At 41.1% G+C, this 25,006-nt stretch overlaps 1 long non-coding RNA gene across 1 annotated transcript in view; it reads left to right on the top strand.

Annotated features, from left to right (window-relative positions):
- The window catches only part of LOC143301537 (uncharacterized), a 245,183-nt gene that overhangs the window by 122,077 nt on the left and 98,100 nt on the right, over window positions 1–25,006 (top strand). Inside the window, exons 4-5 of the long non-coding RNA XR_013057807.1 lie at window positions 20,810–20,890; window positions 23,941–24,010. This is a non-coding gene — a long non-coding RNA (uncharacterized LOC143301537). The remainder of the gene's footprint in view (window positions 1–20,809; window positions 20,891–23,940; window positions 24,011–25,006) is intronic.

The raw sequence follows: 25,006 nt of genomic DNA, 5'->3' as shown, positions 1-25,006 counted from the left end.
TAGTGTTTTCTCTTGTCTAAAAGAGGGCCCTAAACTTCTGCATGAAAATGTCTTTGTTTTATTTTGTGCATGTAATCATGGGGCAACAACCCACACGTCCCCTCGTGTCTAAGAGTGTCCGTGTCCATTTTGAACCCGCCACTCAGGCAGCCGTATTCCGTTTCCTGCAGTGGGTGCATGCATGATAAGTTGGTATTTGCCACAACTCGCCTAAACGCTTACATAGATGTCCGTATCTTTAACGCACGTAGCTATTTGATTTTCTCTGTGCGAACACGTGGAAAAAGGAATCAAGGCATGGAGTTTTCCTCCACAATCAATGTTTTATATTTGACAATTGAAAGGATACGTTACTTGCAAACGTGTACAGGTATCCATTGTATCGAGAGATTAAAAGTGAATTTTTGGCGTTGAAACGTTTTTGCAGTGTAGCGAACAGTTTTCTGAAGTGTTTTCTTTATGTTGCTGGCGTTGCCGGGCGAGTTTGAAAAAAAAAGAAGAAAATGACACACACACACACACACACACACACACACACACACACAAATTGAAATGTTCGATAGAAATACGCTGCAGTGTGAGACAACTTGCGGTTACATGTTATTGTACTACATTCTGTGCGTGCTTTCGTTGTTGTTAATGAATGTGTGTGGTGTGTGAGTGTGTGTGTGTGCTAGTGCATGTGGGCGGGGTGGAGGTGTGAGTGTTTTTACAATGCGTACATATTTTACATTTTCAGGTGTTTCTTTTTGATTTCATGAATATTTGATAAATATTGCTTTATTATGTAATGTTGTAGTCTGTGTGTTTCAATTGTTTGTCATGTGTGTGTGTGTGTGTGTGTGTGTGTGTGTGTGTGTGTGTGTGTGTGTGCATGCTTATGTTTCTTCGAGGAAATGCTTAGCAGGAACTGTTTTATCATGTAATGTATTAGTTTGTTTGCATTATTTGATTGTTTATCAGAGTTTGTGTGTGTATGTGCCTGAAAGTGCATGTGTGTGTGTGTGTGTGTGTGTGTGTGTGTGTGTGTGAGAGAGAGAGAGTAGTGTGTCTGGGTATGTGTGCATTTGTCGGTGCATGTGTGTGTGTGTGTGTGCGTGCGTGCGGAGGTGTGTGTGTGTGTGTGTGTGTGTGTGTGTGTATCTATGTGCATGCGTGCTTGTGTGCGTCTTTCAATTGTTTACATTTTTTGTTGCTATTATTATTTCGTTTTATCTTTTTATATCTGATACATTTCTTGATCTATTCAATGACATGATCTCTTTTAATTGCTCTCTGTTACCTATGTTTCAAATCATATGCATATGTCTCTGTGAGGATGTTTGAGTGAATGCTTTAGTGCTATTGTAAAGCGCATAGAGCTTCAAGAATATGTGCTATTGCAAGATGTGCTGTATTACACCGTTTTCCATTGTATTGTATCCTTGTCAGAACAGATTTTTGCCAGGGAGATCGCGGGTCAGAGTACAACAGCCTCCGATTTCTGTTTGTCTTTTTTTATCTGAGAGCGTCCGTGCCTGTGTCTTTAAAAAAAAAATCTACCAGAAGGTTACTTTCTATGTTTTTTGTTTTTTTTAATGGACTGGCTATTGTCACCGTGGTTTCCTGTACTTGCGTCGAGTGCAGTGAGGGTTAATAAGGGGGAAGGATGAAAATGGACAAGTCGTCAGTGAGCCTTTATTGTACTTCTTTAGAATCGGCAGTTGGAATTGCGCCAGCGCAAGAATGCGAATCTCAACAATTGAGAAATAGGCATATGATTTTGACATTTTATGTCTCCAAGAGACCAGGACAAGTGCAGACAGACCAATACATTTTGAGAATTTCGCAGTCTTTCAAAGGAATGAAGGAAGAGGAGTAGCAATCATACTGAATAAAAACCTAAAAAAACAAAGTTTCCACCATAAATCTAGAGAAATGGTGTAGCAACTCACGTGAACTAGTGGGTGTGCGCCTTGAAAAACCTGACGGAATTCACAACAGCATCGTGCTCATTAATGCCTATGTTCACCCAGGAACCTGCACAACAAAAGAGGATTGGGCCTTTTTAGAGGAGATAGAGAACGAATCTGGAGATTCAGTCATTATCTGTGGAGACCTTAATACAAGATCGAAGTTATGGGACCAGCGGAACACCAACTCACAAGGACTGGCACTTGAAGGAATGATAGGGGAAATTCTTCTTAGCCCATTAACAACCACATCCTCAACTCGCCTTTGAACAAGACAAGGGGACAGTGACAGTGTGACCGACATCGCTCTAACATCTCCAAAATTCAGAGCGGGAATGAATGCAGAGACGCTTCCACACCAAGGCAGTGACCACCTCCCGGTAGTTTTCAGTCTACAGAAACTATCAGATAAACCCTGTATGAAACCGAGTGATCCATTTCAGTATGAAACCAAAGAGACAACCATCATCGAAAAATTAAGACGGAGAAGAAACAAAAGAACGGCACCGAACCGGATGCAAACTATTCAGCCCCCATGGTGGAATACCGACACAGAGAGAGCCTGGATAGAAAAACATACGGCTGTCAAACTTTGGCAAAAAGAAAGAACAAAACCCTCTCCGGACAAAGATATTGAAACAAAAATGAAAGAAAAAGAACTAAACAGTTTGAAGTCATTGCTCAAGAGGCCAAAAATGACAAGTGGAAACAGTTTTCCGAGGCACTCAGTTATGACACAACATTGACAGAGTTCTGGCGATTTTATCGTCGCATGGAAGGGAAAACGTGCACAACAACAACCCCAGACATTTTAGATACTGACGGAACCAAGCTTAAGACAAACAAAGAAAAAGGATCCGCCCTGCTTAAACGTTTCATACAACAGAGCGATCAAAGAAACTTAGATGAAAAAAAAGAAATATGTTGAGGAGTTAAACCAAACCCTTATGCAGACCTGATGATGACTTGACAATAGATGATCTAAACGAAGTAATAGCTAAATGCAAGAAAGAATCGGCTCCTGGCCCAGACAAAGTTCGTTACTCGGCCATCAAGGATCTATCGGAAGAAGACAGAAGCAAACTTTTCAATCTATATCAAAACAGTTTCCACAATGGACATGTGCCGGAGGACTGGACACACAGCTTCTTAAAACCCATACCAAAACCAGGAAAGGACCATCGTCAGGTAAGCGGCTACCGAATCCTAACCATGCAAAACATTGCTGGAAAGCTCATGGAACGCATGATAGCCAGGAAACTTGCAAGGGATCTTGAACACAGGCACATTCTCCCTTCAAATCAAGGTTGGTTACAGAACAGGTAAGTCCACATGGGAAAATGCAGCTGCTTTTGCATATGAGGTATATGAAGGATTTCAAAGAAAAGAAGAAACACTAGCAGTAGCAATTGACCTTGAAGATGCCTACAATAAAGTCCAGTTTGCGCACCTCATGGAGCTGCTACTAAGGTATGGAGTAAGTTTGACACTGACAGGATGGATAGCAGCAGCACTTCAGGAAAGAACCGTCGTCGTACGCCTCGGAGATTGGATGTCTGCACCTTCTAAACTATCCATGGGACTGCCACAAGAGTCTCCGCTCTCTCCTGTTCTCTACATCGTCTACACGAAGGGCCTTGCAGACTTAAACAATGGAATAGCTCGGGTGCTTACTCTTGCGGATGATGGCCTGGTCTTCAAAACTTCGAAAGATGCTCAGGAAAGAACTAAAGCCGTCCAGAAACAACTAAACAATATTGCTCAATGGTGCAAAGACACAGGATCTTCCATCAATCCAGCGAAAGCCCAAACGTTGCTGTGCACCCTCAACAACAGAACCGCGAGCAGATCACCACCACCTGTGTCATTCGACGGGATTCAGATCGAGAAAACCGAATGCCTACGCTACCTAGGAATACAGTTCGACAGGATGCTGACCTTCAGAAAACCTACGGAAAATACTGTTCTCAAATGCAAAAAAGGCCTTTCAGTCTTAAAAGCAATGGCAACCAAAGGTATTGAACAACGCCACCTCTTCCTGCTATACCAATCACTCGTCCTCAGTGTGATCGACTACGGACTTGGGCTAACAACACCGTCTCAAAGCAACCTCCTAAAGTTAGAAAGAGTTCAAAATGAAGCTATGAGGCTGATTCTTGGAACAACAAAAGACACGCCCACGGAAACCATGTGATACCTGCTTGACCTTCCTTTAGTGCAGGCCAGAAACAAGTTAGAACAGGTTAAGACCTACTTCAGAGCATTATAAACCCCTCAAAACCCACTGCATGACGCAGTCAAAGAACCAAAAGGCAGCCGTCTAGGACGAGGAAGATCATGGATGGGGCAAGCAGAAGACACAATCCAGCTAGTATGCCGACTACAAGACCTGAAAGAAACAAAAGAATGGGAGAAGAAACCACGAAAACCTCAACCATCTATTCAACACAGCCATTTCACCCACTCTAGGAAGACATTGTCGGGAATGGCCAGAGGGCAAAACTGATGCGGAAGTGAAGCTACTCATAGAAGAAAACAGTAAAGAAGAGGACATCATCATATACACAGATGGCTCAGTCACCAAAGACCAATCCGGTTGGGGATTCACCGCGAAACAAAATGGAAAAACAATTAGGGAAGAGAATGCTGCCTCAAAGTCACAACCTCCAGCCTAACGATGGAAGTTGAAGCTGTGACACATGCCCTCCAGTGGCTATCGTCTATCCATATGCCGGGAAACCAACATGCCATGATTCTAACGGACTCAATGAACCTCATACAGAAAATTGAAAATGGAATGGGAAGCCCAGAGTAGCATAAGGCAATGCGCAGATTAAAAAACTTACATGGTCAAACTGCCCGGGACATGCAGGTGTTAAGGGAAATGAGCGAGCTGACAGACTTGCTGGTAACGAAACAACAACGAGTGGCCTACATCTAGGAAAATCGGAAATCCTCAGAAAAGTCAAAGAATATCAAAAAGAACAGGTACAAGGCCATCACACCATCGATCGCTTCAAAGAAATGAAGGCAGAGAGAGGGAGCGGCCGTAAGTCTAGCATGAAAGGTAGAGCACGATGCTTTGCAAATCAAACAAATATCGGCATCATTTCCAAACCAACATTGCGCAAATTTCTTCAAAACGGAACAGTCTCTGTGGGCTTTTCCAAATACAATTGACTGAGCAACACACTAGACGCCACCTTCGTGGCATCAGAGATCTTTTCCCACCCCTCTTGCGGCCAATCAGTGGCAGCTTCTGTGTGTGTGTGTGTTTGTGTGTATGTGTGGGTCTGTTTTTTTTGTGCGTGTGTGCGTGCGCGAGGGTGTAAGTGTACACAAGTGTCAGGAGAGTTCTCTGCACGTGCGTGTGTGTGTGTGTGTGTGTGTGTGTGTGGAGGGGAGGGGGGGGGGGATGAGGTATGTGTGTGTGTACATGCCTACACTGTGGGAGCAACGGAATATTGGAACGTGCGGGTGTGCATATATATATTTGTATATATGTGTGTGGGGATGGGGGTGGGGGATATGGGCGTATGTGTGTGTGCTTGTACAAGTAAGTGTGCCTGTGTGTGTGTTTGTATGTGTGCCGTGGAAGCTGCGATACGTAGCCTAGAAATGAGTGTGTGGAGGAAGGGGGGTGGAGGGGGTGCAGGGTAATGGTGTGTGTATGTGTGTGTGTGTGTGTGTTGGGGCTTATGTACGTTTATGTGTATTTGATTGTGCTTTCATATCTATGAAACTGCATGTTTGGTGCATATCTGTTATGCATATGTGTGTGTATGTGTGTCTGCATGTTTTACATTTATTTGCTTATTTATCATCATTGTTGTCTTTTTTATTTTATTCATCTATTTATTTATTTTATTTTTATTATTTATTATTTTTATTTTTGTTGTTGTTGTTCATTTATTTATTTTTTTATACGCTTATAGTTGACTTCATCAAGTTTTTGCACCTTATAAATATTATCATTATTATTAGTAGTAGTTCTTTTTTTATGTATTCAGCTATTATTTATTTACTTTTGTGTGTGTGTGTGTGTGTGTGTGTGTGTGTGTGTGTGTGTTTCTCAAGGCCTGACTAAGCGCGTTGGGTTACGCTGCTGGTCAGGCATCTGCTTGGCAGATGTGGTGTAGCGTATATGGATTTGTCCGAAGGCAGTGACGCCTCTTTGAGCTACTGAAACTGAAACTGAAACTGCATCGCGTGTAGTGAGGGTAATAAGTGGGAAGTATGAAAATAGACAAGTCGTCAGTGAACCTTTATTGTACTTCCCAGCACGTGCTTCCGGTTTGCTAGCAAAGACTCTGGAACCAGATAAAAAGGATTCCTAACTAGTTGCACGCGCGCCGCGCACTTCTTTCGTGTCTTTTGAGTTAAAGCTGACTCCGCTGGCTGCTGTGTTCGGATAATTGACGACGAGGTTGCCCCTGATGAGAAGGACAACAGGGTAGCTGGTTTCCTTTAACGTAACGTCCATGCAGATGGCAGTCACCACAGAGGGGTGGCGCCAGATCTTCTTTAAGAATAATCTCCTGTGCTTTTCCTGCGCCTCCGTGGGGGGGAAAGAGGGGGGGGGGGCAGGGGGGGGTTTCGTAAAACACACACACACACACACACACACACACACACACACAGGAGTCCTCTCTCTCTCGTAGCTTTTTCGGACACGGCACAACAAATCAGTGTACAGACGAAATGGAAAATGATGAATCGGGATAACCAGTTTAGCGATAGGCGAAATGGGAATTGGCGAAAGGGCAATAGGCGAGAGGTGACTAAGCGAAAGGACATTAGGCGAGAGGGTAATAGGTGAAAGGACAATAAGCGAAAGGATATTAGGCGAGAGGGTAATAGGCGAAAGGACATTAGGCGAGAGGGGAATAGGCAAAAGGACAATAAGCGAAAGGACATTAGGCGAGAGGGGAATAGGCGAAAGGACAATAGGCGAAATGGGAATAGACGAGAGGACAATAGGCGAGAGGGGTAATAGGCGATTAGGGAACTGGCGAATCTGGCACAGTATCGGAGTCATGATGATGAAAGTGCGCTTGTCCGCAAAGTCAGCATGTTGGCTTGGCCTTCACTCGCCCCCCCCCCCCCCCCGCCAAGTCGGTTGATGTTTGTGTTGTGTTGTGTTGATGGGGAAAGCACATTAGAATTAATGCGTGCGTATTTGTTCGTTCGAAAACTGCCTGTCTCCCTTGGTTGGCCACTTTTGACTAAATCAAAAGTGCGTGCTTGGCATCATTATTCCCGTCGTCTTTTTATATATTTTTTTTAATATATATTGTTTTTATTTTGTTGTTGTTGTTGTTAGTGATGGTGGTGGTGGTGGTGGCGGCGGTTTTTTTTTTGTGTGTGTGTGTGTGTGTGTGTGTGTCCATGGGTGGGCTGGTCCACTTTGGCGTAACCTAAAATGTAGCCATGGGATAATCATTTCCGGTGTGTGTGTGTGTGTGTGTGCGTGTGTGTGTGTGTGCGTGCGTGCGTGTGTGTAAGTGTGTGTGTGTGTGTGTTTCTGTGTACTCTGTTTTTTTTATTTATTGAAATACCCACTTCTGTTTACCTTTCTCCTTTTTCTCATTCTGATCATCCCTCTCTCTCACCCGCCCCATTCTTTATATATATATATATATATATATATATATATATATGTATGTATGTATGCATGTATGCGCATATAGATAGATAGATAGATAGATAGAGGTGTCGCTGTACTGTGTCGACGATCTCTTCAAGGGTAGAGTGGCCCAGATTTCACACAGGAATGTGTAATAATAATGATTTTGATAACGATGATAATGATAATCATAACGATAAATTTCAGTAATAACAATAATAATGATCATAATGATGATATGATGCTCATAACAACAACAACAGGAGGAAGAAGGAGGATGAGAAGAAGAAGAATACTAGTGATAATAATAATAAGAAGCCTTTTGAGGGTTTTGTTTTTTGTTTTTCATGTATTTGTGAGAGCTGATCGCGACATTTTACCATTCTTAAACTTGCCACCAGGACATTTATGGGGACACTTACCAGTGCAGTGTTCGTTTGTTTTCAAAGAGAACGCCTATCGTTGGTCGTGATGAAACGTGAATCCAGGAATGAAAGTCACTTTTTGACTCATTTGTGTAAACAAAGTGAGTATGTTATAACCTGGTGTTCGGTTCTCTCTCTCTCTCTCTCTCTCTCTCTGTATATATATATATATATATATATATATATATATGTGTGTGTGTGTGTGTGTGTGTGTGTGTGTGTGTGTGGTAAACGTTAACATTGCCATTTTCTCTGGAAACACTTTGACTGCCAATACCAAATTTGGCTTCAACATAGCATGGAAAAGAATATTCACAGTCATACCAATATCAGGTCGTAAGTCTCCCGAATTAAGTCGTATTTCTGGATCATTAACGGTTTCTTTCGTCGAGATTCATTCCGAAAATCCGAAAATTCTAAAAACCGCTTCCTACTGAGTTGCAAAAAGGTAGGTTATGTTTGGTTCGAAGTCGACATGACCTCGTTTTTCTTGCTCACAATTAAAAGGGAAAAAATCCAAATTCTGGACAGAACACATAAAGTAATACTAACTACACCATCGACGTGTTTATTGCTTACAAATATTCTAAAGTGGACACTGAATAAACTGGAATGAACATAAAAGAAAAACTGAATCGATCGTATCTTTCAGCCCGTTGTAGACTGGTTCTTGCAGATCTAGAGATCTACCATGTGCTGCGATGTGCTTGAAGCGATGGCAACGTCTTCTCCATTACTGCCGAAATAAAAGAATAAATCGAGATATGATAAAACACACACACACACACACACACACACACACACACACACAAATGATTTAAACGACGTTCTTACGTCCACTACAATCATGTCTATTTATCGCAGGAAGAAGATAACAACAACATTGCTCTGAATATTGGCTTTACTTAAATGACGTCAGAAGCGTCGCAGCCGTGGGGATCAGTCTGCTTGCTTCGGAACTGAACATGCAGAGACTTTCTGTCTAACGTCATGTTCCTCTTCTCGGGTCTCTCACGATTTGTCCATTCGTTCTTTTGGTTGGTTTGTGTTGCAGATGCATAGTGTGTCAAGTAAAATCTTATTTATCTTTCTTAATGTCCCCCCCTTCAGTAAGGGGCTTTGGCCTTTATCTGAATAAAAAATCGTTATCGTTATCGTTATCGTTATCCATTTGTTCTTTTCCTTGCTGTCAACGTTGTTGTCGTTGTCGACGACGTTGTCTTCATGAACATCATCGTCTGATTATTGTTGTTGCTGGTTGATTTTTTTTTTTTATGACCTTTTTATTCAAAGGTTTTCAGACACAAAATTAATGCACTTTGTGAAATGACCTTTTTATTCAAAGGTTTTCAGACGCAAAATTAATGTACTTTGTGAAATGACCTTTTTATTCAAAGGTTTTCAGACACAAAATTAATGCACTTTGTGAAATGACCTTTTTATTCAAAGGTTTTCAGACGCAAAATTAATGTACTTTGTGAAATGACCTTTTTTATTCAAAGGTTTTCAGACGCAAAATTAATGTACTTTGTGAAATGACCTTTTTATTCAAAGGTTTTCAGACGCAAAATTAATGTACTTTGTGAAATGACCTTTTTATTCAAAGGTTTTCAGACACAAAATTAATGTACTTTGTGAAATGACCTTTTTATTCAAAGGTTTTCAGACACAAAAGTAATGCACTTTGTGAAATGACCTTTTTATTCAAAGGATTTCAGACGCAAAATTAATGTACTTTGTGAAATGACCTTTTTATTCAAAGGTTTTCAGACACAAAATTAATGTACTTTGTGAAATGACCTTTTTATTCAAAGGTTTTCAGACGCAAAATTAATGTACTTTGTGAAATGACCTTTTTATTCAAAGGTTTTCAGACACAAAATTAATGTACTTTGTGAAATGACCTTTTTATTCAAAGGTTTTCAGATGCAAAATTAATGTACTTTGCGAAATGACCTTTTTATTCAAAGGTTTTCAGACACAAAATTAATGTACTTTGTGAAATGACCTTTTTATTCAAAGGTTTTCAGACGCAAAATTAATGTACTTTGTGAAATGACCTTTTTATTCAAAGGTTTTCAGACGCAAAATTAATGTACTTTCTGAAATGACCTTTTTATTCAAAGGTTTTCAGACACAAAATTAATGTACTTTGTCATTTAGGAAATAAAAACGTTGTATTTCTCTGAACGTTGACAATGCCACATCAAAACGATATGAACGATATAGGGAGAACAACGAACATATTCATGGATATATTCATTCCATACGATATTATGATCATAGCTTAATTAAAGTCTTGTACTGGACATACTGGTGGTGTCCGTTTCTACACGAATTTATATCATACCATAGTTATTTTTAATACATATTTGTCAAATTCATAGTCTGTAATAATGTTGCTGTGATTTTCATTTGCTACAATTGTTGCTGTAGCTTTTTTTTAGTGTGTTGTTTCTGTTAATGTTGTTGTGATTTCTGTTTGCTGCAGTTGTTGCTCTAGTTTTTTTTAAAGTTTTTTTTTCTGTTTCTGTTAATCTTGCTATGATTTTCATTTGCTATAGTTGTTGCCGTAGCTTTTGTTGTCGTTGCTGTCTTTTTTTTTTATGTTGCTGTGATTTTCATTAGCCGTAGATGTTGCTGTAGCTTATTTTTCTGTTTCTGTTAATGTTGCTATGGTTTCTGTTTGCTATAGTTGTTATTGTGGCTTTTTTTCTGTTTCTGTTTAAGTTGCTATGGTTTTCATTTGCTGTAGTTGCTGTGGCTTTTTTTTCTCTCTCTTTCTGTTAATGTTGCTGTGATTTTTATTTGCAACAGTTGCTGTTGTAGCTTTTGTTGTTGTTGCTGCTGTCTTTGTTTATGTTGCTGTGATTTTCATTTGCTATAGATGTTGCTGTAGCTTTTTTTTTTCTTTTGTCCATCACCACCAACATCTTGTTGTACTTCTTCTTCCACTCACCTCATCCTCCTCCTCTGTGTGGTTGCTGTTGTTGTATTGTATTGTGTTGTATTTATCACTCTTTTGTCAAAACAGATTTCTCTGTGTGAAATTCGGGCTGCTCTCCCCAAGGAGAGCGCGTTGACACACTGAGAGCGCCACCCATTTTATTGTGTTTTTTCCGCATGCAGTTTTATTGGTTTTCCAATCGAACTGGATTTTTCTACATAATTTTGCCAGGGACAACCCTCTAATTTCCGTGGGCTCTTTTACGTGCGCAAAGTGCATGCTGAACACGGGACGTCGGTTTATCGTCTCATCCGAATGACAGGCGCCCAGACCGCCACTGGCGACTACGGGATTCGAACCAGTGCGCTCAGATTCTCTCGCTTCCAAGGTGTACGCGTTACCACTTGGCCACCACTCCACGTTGTTGCTGTTGTTGAAGCAACCGCAGCAGTAACAGTAGTAGTTGTGGTTATTTTTCATTGTTCATTGTCATAGCAGCAACAGTACTATTTGCAGCAGCAGCAGCAGTAGTAGTTGTAGTTAATTTTCTGTGTTCGTTTTGATGAAATTAACCCTTGTTTCTTTTGTAGTAGTTGTAGCTATTTTTCTCTTTTCGTTTGGATGAAAGTAACTCTTGTTTAGTTTGTAATAGTTGCTGTTGTTTTCTGTTCATTTGGATGAATTTGATTTTCTTTTTCTTTAGTAGAAGTTGTAGTTTTTCTCTGTTCATTTGGATGAAATTAACTTTTTTTTTGTTTGTAGTTGTGGTAGTTTTTCTTTGATAATCAAGATGAAATTAACTCTCTTTTTTTTTGGTTTTGTTTATAGTAGTTGAAGTTGCTTTTCTCTGTTCATTTGGATAAAATTAGCTCTTGATTCGTTTGTAGTGGCTGTAGTCTTTTCCCCCTGTTCATTTGGACAAAATGAACTCTTCTTTCTTTCGTAGTAGCTGTAGTTATTTTTCTCTGTTCATTTTTTCCCATCAAAATAACTATCGTTTCGTTTGTAGTAGTTATAGTTGTTTTTCTCTGTTCATTTGGATGTAATTAACTCTTTTTTGTTTGTAGTAGTGGTATTTTTTCTTTGTTAGTTAATCAGGATGAAATTAACTCATTTTCGTTTTTAGTAATTGAAGTTGTTTTTCTCTGTTCATTTGGATGAAATGAACTCTTTTTTATTTGTAGTAGTGGTATTTTTTCTTTGTTAGTTAATCAGGATGAAATTAACTCATTTTCGTTTTTAGTAATTGAAGTTGTTTTTCTCTGTTCATTTGGATGAAATGAACTCTTCTTTCGTTTGTAGTTGCTGTAGTTATTTTTGTCTGGTCATTTTTATCAAAATAACTGTCGTTTCGTTCGTAGTAGTTGTAGTTGTTTCATCTCTGTTCATTTGGATGAAATGAACTCTTGTTTCGTTTGTAGTGGCTGTAGTTATATTTGTCTGGTCATTTTTATCAAAATAACTGTCGTTTTGTTCGTAGTGGTTGTAGTTGTTTCATTTCTGTTCATTTGGTTGAAATTCACTCGTGTTTCGTTTGTAGTCGTGTATTTATTTTCTCTGTTCATTTGCTTGAAATTCATTCTTGTTCGTTTGTAGTTGTGTATTTATTTTCTCTGTTCTTTTGGATGAAACGAGTTCTTGTTTCATTTGTAGTATTTGCAGCTTTTTTTTTCTCTGTTCATTTAGATGAAATGACTCTTGTTTGGTTCTTAGTAGTTGTAGTTATTTTTCTCTGTTCCTTTGGATGAAAATAATTCTCGTTTCATTTGTAGTAGATATAGTTATTTTTTCTGTCTTCGTTTTGATGGAATTAACTCTTGATTCATTCATAGTACTTGTAGTTATTTTTCTCTGTTCATTTGGATGAAAATAATTCTAGTTATTTTTCTATCTTCATTTTGATGAAATAAACTCTTGATTCATTTGTAGTAGTTGTAGTTATTATTTTCTCTATTCATTTGGATGAAAGTAACTCTTCTTTCGTTCGTAGTAGCTGTACTTAATTTTCTCTATTCATTTTGAAGAAAATAACTCGTTTCGTTTGCAGAAGTTATACTTGAAATTCTGTGTTCATTTGGATGAAATTAACTCTTGTTTCGTTTGTAGTAGGTGTAGTTATTTTTTCTCTATTCATTTGGATGAAAGTAACTTTTTTCTTTAGCAGATGTTGTCGTTTTTCTCTATTCATTTGGATGAAAGTAACTTTTCCTTTAGTAGAAGTTGTAGTTTTCCTCTGTTCATTTGGATGAAATGAATTTTTCTTTCGTCTGTCGTAGCTGTTGTTGTTTTTCTCTGTTCATCTGGATGGAATTGACTCTTTAGTCGTTTGTAGTATGTGTAGTTATTATTTCCTTGTGTATTTTATTGAAATGCTCTTATTTCGTTTGTAGTTGATGTTTGTTATTATGTTCATTGGATTGAAATTAACTCATGGTTCCTTTGTAGTAATTGTAGTTTATCTATTTCACTGTTCTTCTAGATGAAATGAACTCTTCTTTCGTTTGTGGTGCTTGTAGTTATTTTTCTCTGTTCATCTGGACGTAATTTACTCTTGTTTTGTTTGTAGTAGCTGTAGTTGTTTTTCTCTGTTCATTTGGATGAAACGAATTCTTTCGTTCTTAAGAATTGTAATTATTTTTTCTCTGTTCAAACATTTGAATAACATTTACCTTGGTGTCGTTTGTGGTAACTGTAGTTATTTTTCTCTGTTCATCTGGATGAAATTAAATCTTGAGTCGTTTCTAAGGACTTGTAGTTATTTTCCCTTGTTCATTTTGATTAAATGAACTCTTCTTTCGTTCGCAATAGTTGTAGTTGTTTTTCTCTCTTCATTTGGATGAGATTTAACTCTTGTTTCTTTTGTGGTAGTTGTAGTTATTTTTCTCTTTTCATTTGGATGAAATTAACTCTTCTTTCGTTCGTAGTAGCTGTACTTAATTTTCTCTATTCATTTTGAAGAAAATAACTCGTTTCGTTTGCACTCTTTTAACTCTTGTTTCTTTTGTGGTAGTTGTAGTATTGTCTTTCTCTGTTCATTTGGATGAAATGAACTCTTATTTCGTTTGAAGTAGTTGTAGTTATTTTTCTCTGTTCATTTGAATTTAATTTACTCTGGTTCGGCTTGCAGTAGTTGTAGTTATTTTTCTCTGTTCATTTGAATTAAATTTATTCGTGTTTCTTTTGAAGTACTTGTATTTGTTTTTCTCTGTTCATTTGAATTCGTGTTTCGTTTGAGTACTTGTTTTTCTCTGTTCGTTTTAATTAAATTTACTCTTGTTTCGTTTGTAGTAGTTGTAGTTATTTTTCTCTGTTCGTTTGAATTAAATTTGCTCGTTTCGTTTGTAGTAGTTGTAGTTATGTTCCTCTGCTCATCTGAATGAAACTGACTCTTTATCCGTTTGGAATAATTGTAGTTGTTTTTTTCTCTTTTCATTCGTTCGTATTAAAAACAAAAACAAAAAAATCATACACTTTTTGGATTAAACTAACTCTTGTTTCATTTTTACAACAAGGAACTGACTAACTGCTACGACCTGCCTGCGTCTGGAGTCCCGGAGCTCCTGTGGAGACTGTGCACAGAGAGAGAGAGAGTCCCTGTGACCACTGGGCGCAGTTTTTCGCACATACAGACTTCATGTTGTTGTGCGTGAGACAGCGACCACTTGGTCCAGGGGCATGTCCTCACTTCTGGCATCCTGCAGACTGGAAGAGAGAAAGAGAGAGAGAGATGGGGGTTGGGGGAGGGGGTGTGCGGGGGAGGGGGGTGGGGAAGAGAGAGAGAGAGAGAGAGAGGAAAGGGGGTGGTAAGTGTGCGCGCTTGTATGTGTTTGAGTCTCTGTGTGTGTATGTGTGTGTGTGTGTGTGTGTGCAGTCTTGCTTTCTTGCTTGTATGTTTGTGCGCACGTGTGTGTGTATTCGTGTTTGTGCACGCTTACACACATGTTTATGTGTATTTGGCTCCCCCCTCCCCCCCCCCTCCCAACGTCGACACACTCTTTTTTTTAACAAATACAGACTGTGACAAACAGTTGTGGTCTAAAGTGATAGTATCATGACATCTATTAGATCTTGCCTCACTCCTTCCCACCTAACCCCCTTCCACCCGCATAACATAGCATTGCTTATACATCGAGAAAATGTTCCAGTGAAACCCAGGGGGGAAAAAAACAACAACAAACCAAGTAACAACAACATTGTTTATACTGATTGTATCACTAAATGGCGTATGTGTGTGTGTGTGTGTGTGTGTTTCATATCATTCATAAAGTTCATTTCGCAAATTCTTCTTTTTCTTCTTTTAATGATAATTTTTTGTGTGCGCGAGTGTGTGTAGAGTGTGTGTGTGTGTGTGTGGGGGGGGGGGGGTTCTTTTTTTTCTCTCTCTTTTATATAACATAATGTTTGTGAATGTGTATTTCGTGTTAAGTATTTATTATCGTTTGGATCATTATCAGTATGTGTATATCTGCCTGTTGTAATGTGAAACTGAAAAAATTGGAATGATAGAAAGAAATATAATGAAGCTCTAAATGTATGTGTGTCTGCCTGTTGTAATATGAAAATGAAACAATTGAATGATAAATATATAAGGAAGCTCTCATTGCCTCCACCTCTCAGGAACCACACGCAAAAATGTCTCAATGCCATTTTGTTAAATTTGTGTTTATTATTATTATTTTTTAATCCAGAAAACCAGTCTCTGAAATGGATGTTCTAATTCTTACTAAAATGCGTTATGAAGCTTTTGCTGTCTGCAATACCGTTATCATCAAACAACAGTTCTATCTTCAGGATGATTCTGTTGTTGTTGTTGTTGTTGTTCTAGATACATGAATGTTTTGTGTTTATATTTGTATTTCTTTTTATCACAACAGATTTCTCTGTGAGAAATTCGGACTGCTCTCCCCCAGAAAGCGTCGCTACACTACAGCGCCATCCATTTTTTTTTGTATTTTTTCCTGCATGCAGTTTGATTTGTTTTTCCCATCGAAGTGGATTTTTCTACATAATTTTGCCAGGAACAACCCTTTTCTTGCCGTGGGTTCTTTTACGTGCGCTAAGTGCATGCTGCACACGGGAACTCGGTTTATCGTCTCATCCGAATGACTAGCGTTCAGACCACAACTCAAGGTCTAGTGGAGGGGGAGAAAAAAAAATCGGCGGCCAAGCCGTGATTTGAACCAGCGCGCTCAGATTCTCTCGCTTCCTAGGCGGACGTGTTACCTCTAGGGTATCACTCCCAGTGTGCTGGGAAATGAGACTGCTGACTTCATAGTGAAGGAATGCACTGCACAAGAGCAGGTGGATAGGGATAGGTCCACCAGGTGCTCTGAGGTATATAAAGACCATAGAATCAAAGGCCAACCATCAGAAAAAAAATAGTGGATGCAGCAGCAGCATCCACACCACAAAAGGACAGATCCCTACTACATGCTGACTAGGCAGGAACAGGTGTCAGTGTTTCAGACTCAGGACAGACCACAACTACCTAAACCACCACTTGTGCGCTAAAAATTCTACAGTGGTAATTAATCACGGTACCCCTGTGGGACTGACATTTATTTGCTTATTTATCATAATTATTGTCGTGTGTATGTGTGTGTGTGTGTGTGTGCGCGCGCGCGCGCTTAGAGTTGACTTCATCAAGATTTTGCGCCTTATAAATATTATTACCTTTATTATTATTATTATTATTATTATTATTATGTATTTCATCATTTCATCATCATTTTGCCCATCGCTCCTGGTGGAGCATAGGCCATCGACGACCCCTCGCCATCGCACTCAGTTCTGGGCTGTTCTGGCCATTCCAGTCCAGCTGGTCCCTTGCTGCTTCAGCTCTCCCTCTGTCTCTGGCCTCCAGCGGTTGCGAGTCCGGCCTCTCTTCCTCTTTCCCTGCGGATTCCAGGTCAGGGCTTGGCGTGTGATGGTGGACGCTGGCTTCCTGAGGGTGTGTCCGATCCAGTCCCACTTCCTCCGCAGTATCTGCTTGGCCACTGGTTCCTGTCCCGCTCGCTCCCACAGATCTTCGTTTCGGATCTTCTCCTGCCATCGGATCTTGTAGATGCGCCTCAGACAGGTGTTGAAGAATGTCTGAATCTTCTGCTGCATCGTCTGTGTTGTCCGCAATGTCTCGCATCCGTAGAGCAGAATTGGCTTCACATTGGAGTTGAAGATGCGGAGTTTGGTTTTCATACTGATTGCTCCAGATGTCCAGATGTTTTTGAGCATTATGTATTTATCTTTATTTATTTATTTATTTTTCTCGAGGCCTGACTAAGCGCGTTGGGTTACGCTGCTGGCTGCTTGGCAGATGTGGTGCGGCGTATATGGATTTGACCGAACGCACTGACGCCTCCTTGAGCTACTGATACTGATACTGAACCGACAGCCAGACAGCAAAATATCTGTTCCCTCCCTCCCCTCGTCCTCCCCCCCCTCCTCTCCCACACCCCCCGCCGTTCACCACCTCTCCCATGAAGTGCTCAGAAAGAGAAACGTACCCGACCCACCTCCAATGACCTGGAAGCTCTACGGCTGTGTGGAGGACCTGCAGCGTACAGCTGCCTTCATCGCAGAGACTTGGGGTGTCGACGGACGAGAAGAAGAAGAAATACGTGATATATTATACTTAAGTGATGGAATGTAGAAATCAAACGTGTTCTGTGGTAAGGTCAAGTTTACAGAGGAAAGAAATAAATCCCATCAAATTAGCGTCGGGCATGCATAAACACCTTTTTTTTTCATATTCACTATTATGTAAATCTGCCAGACTAAGATTGTACGTTTATGTTATCGAATAAATCATGCGCGCAATATGAAAATGATTTCTTCTTCTTCTTCGTACTGTTATCACGTGAAGAAGGTGGATGAAGGCAAAGAATCTCACATTTCTAACGAGGAAAGCTACAGGGTGGATCATTTAGACAGCCACTGGACATCAGATGGGGTCTGTGTGGAAGGAAAGGACAACACTACAGGCTGGGCCATTCAGACAGCCACTGGACATCAGATGGGGTCTGTGTGGGGGAAAGGACAACACTACAGGCTGGGCCATTCAGACAGCCACTGGACATCAGATGGGGTCTGTGTGGGGGAAAGGACAACACTACAGGCTGGGCCATTCAGACAGCCACTGGACATCAGATGGGGTCTGTGTGGGGGAAAGGACAACACTACAGGCTGGGCCATTCAGACAGCCACTGGACATCAGATGGGGTCTGTGTGGGGGAAAGGACAACACTACAGGCCATTCAGACAGCCACTGGACATCAGATGGGGTCTGTGTAGGGGAAAGGACAACACTACAGGCTGGGCCATTCAGACAGCCACTGGACATCAGATGGGGTCTATGACGGAAAAGGACAACACTACAGGCCATTCAGACAGCCACTGGACATCAGATGGGGTCTATGACGGGAAAGGACAACACTACAGGCCATTCAGACAGCCACTGGACATCAGATGGGGTCTATGACGGGAAAGGACAACACTACAGGCTGGAGCAAAGAAGCTGTGGATGACTGTCAAATTTAATTTACACATTTATTTCTCCTTTGTCTGTCTGTCTGTCTCTCTTTCTCTCTATCACTCTTTCTCTCTCTTCCCTCTCAAACTCTCTCATGGTTTACAGTTTTGTGAGTTGATAACTTTTCTTGTTAGACAAATAATTATGTATCTTTTGTCTAAATTCTTCTTTTGAAATTATCACTTGATTTTTGATTGATTGATGTGGATAGCGCCTATCTTCGGTCAGAGACCAAGCTCTAAGCGCTTTACATACACGGGGATATTTGCGCCACAGGCTGCCTACCTGGGTAGAGCCGACTGACGGCTGCCACTGGGCGCTCATCATTCGTTTCCTCTGTCATTCAATCAGATTTCAGACGCACACACATACACACTCAGACAGACATATAACATTTTACGTGTATGACCAGTATTTTTATTTTATTTACCCCGCCATGTAGGCAGCCATACTCCGTTTTCGGGGGTGTGCATGCTGGGTATATTCTTGTTTCCTTAACCCACCGAACGCTGACATGGATTACAGGATCTTTAACGTGCGTATTTGATCTTCTGCGTGCGCATACACACGAAGGGGGTTCAGGCACTAGCAGGTCTGCACATATGTTGACCTGGGAGATCGGAAAAATCTCCACCCCTTTACCCACCAGGTGCACCGAGATTCGAACCCAGGACCCTCAGATTGAAAGTCCAGCGCTTTAACCATTCGGCGATTGCACCCGTCAAATGAATTTGTGTCTCAATTTCAAGTAAGGATCGTGATTTTCATCAAGTTGCTGGTGTTTTTGTTTCTTCCACTCTCCCTTTTTTTTCCCCTTGTTCTTTTATTGTTGTTGTCTTTCTTCTCCTCCTTCTCCTCCTCCTCCTTCATTTTTTTCTTGTTCAACTTCTTTCTACTTCGTTTGTTTTGGTTTGTTTCAATGAAAAAAGAAATCATTATCATTTTGCTGTTGTTCGGGCATAAAGCTTGTAGCTTTCCTTTCACCCTGAATAAAACAATCGAGTTCGAGTTCAGACAGCCACACGGTGAATAAAAAAAACAAACAAACCCAACAGAAACAGACAGAAATAGTGTTGACTTTTTATTTCATACGCACTAAAAAGGCGTTGGCATGAAAGTCTTGTTGGCTGTGGCAGGAGAAACAGTTTCGCTCCTTTGAGAAACGTGACTTTGAACTTCAAACCTGAACAACGGAAACTGAAGACGCACGAACGAAACAAACTGTTCACCCTTCAAGTGTTTTTGATCATGTGAATGGATAATATCTTATTTTAGCGTCATAAATAATCATTGCACCTATTAGTTTTATTTTTATGGTGTGTGGGACCCCCCCCCCCCCCCCCAAAAAAAAAGGGGAAAAAATAAGATGGTGGCACGTTAGTTTAGTGACTGAATCCGCAACAAAATTGAGTAAAAAAAAAAATAATAAAAACGTACAAACTAAGAGTCGAAATCCACTGAAAATGAATGATAATAATGGTGATGATAGTATGTATATAGCGCTGAATCTTGTGCAGAGACAAATCTAAGCGCTTTCACACCAGTCATTTACACGCATGCATAACTCTAAAACTGAAGAAACTGGAGACAATGAAGAGGCAGGGGAGGGAGGCTGTCTTGTGAAGAGGTGGGTTTTAAGGCCAGACTTGAAAGAACTGAGTGCGGAGACCTGACGAAGCGAAAGAGGAAGTTCATTCCAAATGCAATCTGCTAATGGTAATATCGTTTCATACATGCACAAAATTGCCGGTAAAATAGGTTCCTGAATTTATTTAGGATGCTGAAACAGGACTTCACCTGCGAATGGGTGTGCCATCGGAGTGTCCTTAACCGTGGCCGGATTTCAGCTCTCGTCCGTCCAGGCTGGAACCCAAGCCTCTCACACCCTGCTCGAACACACCAGTGGACTGTGCCCCATCTCCCCTAGCTATTGATCAATAGCACATCTCTCGGCAGACCAGTTAAATTGCGCCCAACAGCAAACCTACCATGAAAACGGAAATTTTCATCAACAGACTGATGTTGGTCGTCAAGTGGAAGAAGAAGAAGGAAGAAGAAGAACAACAACACAACCTTCTCCGAACGAAGACCCAAGTCCTGAGAAACTTGACGTTCAGGGCGTTTTGGTTTTGGGTTTTTGTTTGTTTGTTTGTTGTTGTTTTTTTTTGGGGGGGGGGTTGCCTAAAGGTAGATCAACTCAACTATTCGGTGCTGGAAGTTTTGCCAGAATGCCGGCGATGAGAAGTACCCGCCTGTACCTGTACCTTACTGATCCGAAAGGAGGAAGAGATTATGGTGGGAGTGTGTGTGTGTGTGTGTGTGTGTGTGCAGCCACGGATGGAAAAGATTCAGAGGAGATAAAAGAAAGCAACATCAACAACAAAAAACAGCATCTCAACTTGCTTCTAAGAGGTAAGAGAATGAGAGGTGTGCAGTGTGAATGTGCTGGCCAATGTGGTGTGAGTGTGCTGGCCAGTCTAGTTAACCCTAGCTTTGTGGTGTGATTGTGCTGACCACACTAGTAATCCCTAGGTGTGTGGTGTAGGTTTGCTGGCTAGTCTAGTAAACCCTAGCTTTGTGGTTTGAGTGTGCTGGCCAGTCTAGTAAACCCTAGGTGTGTGGTATGAGTTGTTGGCCAGTCTAGTGAACACTAGGTGTGTGTCGTGAGTGTGCTGGCTAGTCTAGTAAAACCCTAGGTGTGTGGTGTGAGTGTGCTGGCCAGTCTAGTAAAACCCTAGGTGTGTGGTATGAGTTGTTGGCCAGTCTAGTGAACACTAGGTGTGTGGCGTGAGTGTGCTGGCCAGTCTAGTAAAACCCTAGGTGAGTGGTGTGAGTGTGCTGGCCACACTAGTAAAGCCTAGGTGTGTGGCGTGAATGTGCTGGCCAGTTAGTAAAACCCTAGGTGTGTGGTGTGTGTGTAATGGCCAGTCTAGTAAACCCTAGGTGTGTGGTGTGAGTCTAGTAAAACCCTAGGTGTGTGGTGTGAGTGTGCTGGCCAGTCTAGTAAAACCCTGGATGTGTGGTGTGAGTGTGCTGGCCAGTCTAGTAAAACCCTAGATGTGTGGTGTGAGTGTGCTGGCCAGTCTAGTAAAACCCTAGATGTGTGGTGTGAGTGTGCTGGCCAGTCTAGTAAACCCTAGTTGTGTGGCTTGAGTGTGCTGGCTAGTCAAATAACCCAAGGTGTTCCTCTACCACCGAATCAAAGGAACTTCTTGCATATATATATATATATATATATATATATATATATATATATGTGTGTGTGTGTGTGTGTGTGTGTGTGTAAACAAACATGATTTAAATTGTTATTACCTCAAATTTAACAATAGTTATCTTTATCGCGCTTCAAAGCAAACCACAAAAAAGCGTATAACGTCAGATGCGCCGATTGGGTTTGTACTTAATAACTTAGAAAATATAATTCTTGGCTGTTTTAATCCTGAAGTGGATACTCAAGACACACACGCACACTCACACTAACACTCTTTCTGTTTGTCTGTCTGTCTCTGTCTCTGTATCTCTAGCTCTCCCTCTCTCTCTCTCTCTCTCTTTAATTCTTGGTTTGATTATACAATCACGTTTTTGTGCCTCTTCATACAGGACTAAGGCCTTAAATGAATAAGAAAACTGAATCTGAATCTCTGTCTCTCTCCCTCTCCCAGCCCCACCCCCCTCCCACCCTTTCTCTTTGACACTCATGTGCGCGAATGAGCGCACTCACAAGCCCTGTCTTTGTCTGTCTGCCTCTGTTTCTTTGTCTTTCTGACTGTCTGTCTTGTTCTGTCTGTCAGTCTGTCTCTCTCTGTCTCTCTCTTTCTCACTTTATCCCACTCGTCTTTCGATCTGTCTAATCGTCTCTCTGTCTCTTCGTCTGTATATCTGTCTGTCTGTCTGAACTTTCTTTCTGTCTCTCTCTGTCTCTGTCTGTCTGTCTGTCTGTCTGTCTCTTTCTTCCTCCCTCTCTCCCTCGCTCTCCCTTTCTGTCTGTGTCTAGTCTTTATATCCACACCCCCTCCTCTATCTCTACCCCCCACCCCCTCTCTCTCTCTCCCTCACTCTCTGTCTCTTTCTGACTGTCTTTGTGTTTGTTTCTGTCTCTGTCTGTCTGTCTTTCTCTCTATCTCTCTGTCTCCCTCTCCCTATCTTTCTCCCTTCTGTCTCTCTCCCCACCCCATCCCCCCTTTTCGCTCCCTCTCTCTGTCCCTTTCTAAATCCCTCTTTGTGTGTGTGTGTGTGTGTGTGTGTGTGTGTGTGTGTGTGTGTGTGTGTGTGTGTGTGTGTGTATCTTCGTTTCTGTCGGTCTCAGTCTCTGTCTGTCTGTCCGTCTCTGTCTTTGTCTCTCCCTCCCTCCCTTCCTCTGATTGTCTCTCTCTCTCCCTTTCTCACTCTCTCTCTCTCTTCCTCTCCCTCCCTCCTTCTCTCCATCACTCTCTCTCCCTCCCTCCTTATCTCCCTCCTCCCCCCCTCTCTCTCCCCCCCTCTCTCTCCTTCACTCTCTCTCCCTTGTTCCCTCTCTCTCCTCTCTCTCTCTCTCCCCCCCCCCCCCCCCCCCGACACTCTCTCTCTCTTTCCCTCTCAATTCTCCGATGAGCAGCAGCCACAATCGATTGGAAAGCTATATTTAGCCAGTCTTCTTTTGAACGCTGGGCCCGGTAAATTAATACGGAATATTTGTTTGTCTGCCCAGTGGAAAACGGCGCGGTAATAAAAACGGATGCTCGAGCGACACGGAGTGCTCTCTGTCTCTCTGTGTCTGTCTGTCTGTCTCTGTCTCTGTCTGTCGCATTCTGTCTCTCTGTCTTTTGTCTCTGTAGTGTGTGTGTGTGTGTGTGTGTGTGTGTGTGTGTGTGTGTCCCTCTCTCTCCTACGCTCATGCACGCATAATTATGTACTCGCGGACACGGACACACATCCCCACACACATACATAAACAAAAATCACTCACACACGCACACACACACACACACGCGCACAGAGACAGACAGACAAACACACACACATACACACACATACACACACACACACACACACACACACACACACACACACACACACACACAGAGACATGAAGCGTAAGCACACGAAGGAGGTTCAAGCACTAACAGGTCTGTACATAATACATGCTGACTTGGTGAAATCGGAACAAATCTCCACCTTTTACCTACCAGGCGCCGTTATCGAGATTTGAACCCGGGACCCTCAGATTGAAAGTCCAACTCTTTAACCACTCGGCTATTGCGCCAGTCTTTCTTCAACAGCTACTCGTCCTTCTCGTCCTCGTCCTCCTACTACTACTACTGCTACTATACTACCTGGAAAACCCAAAGTCATTTGTTCGTATTTTATTTATTGACTTTTCATCGGCATTTAACATCATTCAGCCACATCTCATGGTACGTAAGCTTCTCTCATTGAACATCAGTGCAGACCTCATCTTATGGATAAAAAGTTTTCTTTTTCAGAGAACTCAGTCGGTCCGTTTTGGACAAGCTCTGTCTGGTGTGAAAACAACTTCCACTGGTGCCCCTCAAGGTACAGTCTTGTCATCTGTTCTTTTCATACTCTATACAAAATTAATGACTACATTGGCTCAGACACTACTCCTATAATTAAGTATTCTGATGACTCAGCCCTTGAAGATCTGTCAGATTCTGATGCTGTTTATTTTGAGCAAGTTCGAAAAGTTTCCTCCTTGTGTAAAGAAACCTTCTTAGATCTTAATGTCCAGAAAACAGAAGAAATGATGATTGATTTCAGAAAAAGGGCTCCCCAATCCATGACCTGTTTATTAATGATATAAAGGTTGAAAGAGTGCATGAATACAAATACCTAGGAACTATTCTGAACAATAAGCTGAATTTTACTTCCAGTAAAAATTTCATCAACAAAAAGTGCCAGTCTCGCATTTATTGTCTACAGAAACTCAGAAACATAGAGTTAATTCAAAAGTACTTGAAGGGTTTCATAGATGTTTTTGTCGAATCCGTTTTAACATTTTCTCTTCTACGCTGGTATTAAGATCTCATTGTGAAGAATAAGAAAATGCTAAACAAGATCGTGAATGTGTGCAGTAAGACTGTGGGTGTGAGACAGGACACTTTGTGTGGTTTGTACAATGTCAGAGTTCGACAGAAAGCCACAAGTATTTCAAATGACAACGGCCACACGCTGGCAAATATTTATCAACTCCTACCTTCAGGCAAACGTTTCCGTGTCCCAAAATTCAAAACAGACAGAACCAAATGCAGCTTTATTCCAATGTCAATCCAGCTATCAAATAACAGTAATTGATAATCAGATGAATGACTGAAAATGAATGCCAGAGTGTATGTGCGTGGAATATGACATCTTAACTCAAAGTACTATGAATTGCATACTGTTATTATATGTCTATGTCAACTCAATGTATACTATTATGTCTATCCTTTAATTGTGATTATTATTGCATGTGTATGGCTGTGATAGTGTATGTATGATTTACTCTAAATTACTTTTTAAGGGTTTCTGTTGTCGTCCACTGTGATTATT

Source organism: Babylonia areolata, chromosome 27 (genome assembly GCF_041734735.1).
Source record: "Babylonia areolata isolate BAREFJ2019XMU chromosome 27, ASM4173473v1, whole genome shotgun sequence".
Taxonomy (NCBI): Eukaryota; Metazoa; Mollusca; class Gastropoda; order Neogastropoda; family Buccinidae; genus Babylonia; species Babylonia areolata.
This window is presented reverse-complemented; position numbering and strand designations above follow the sequence as displayed.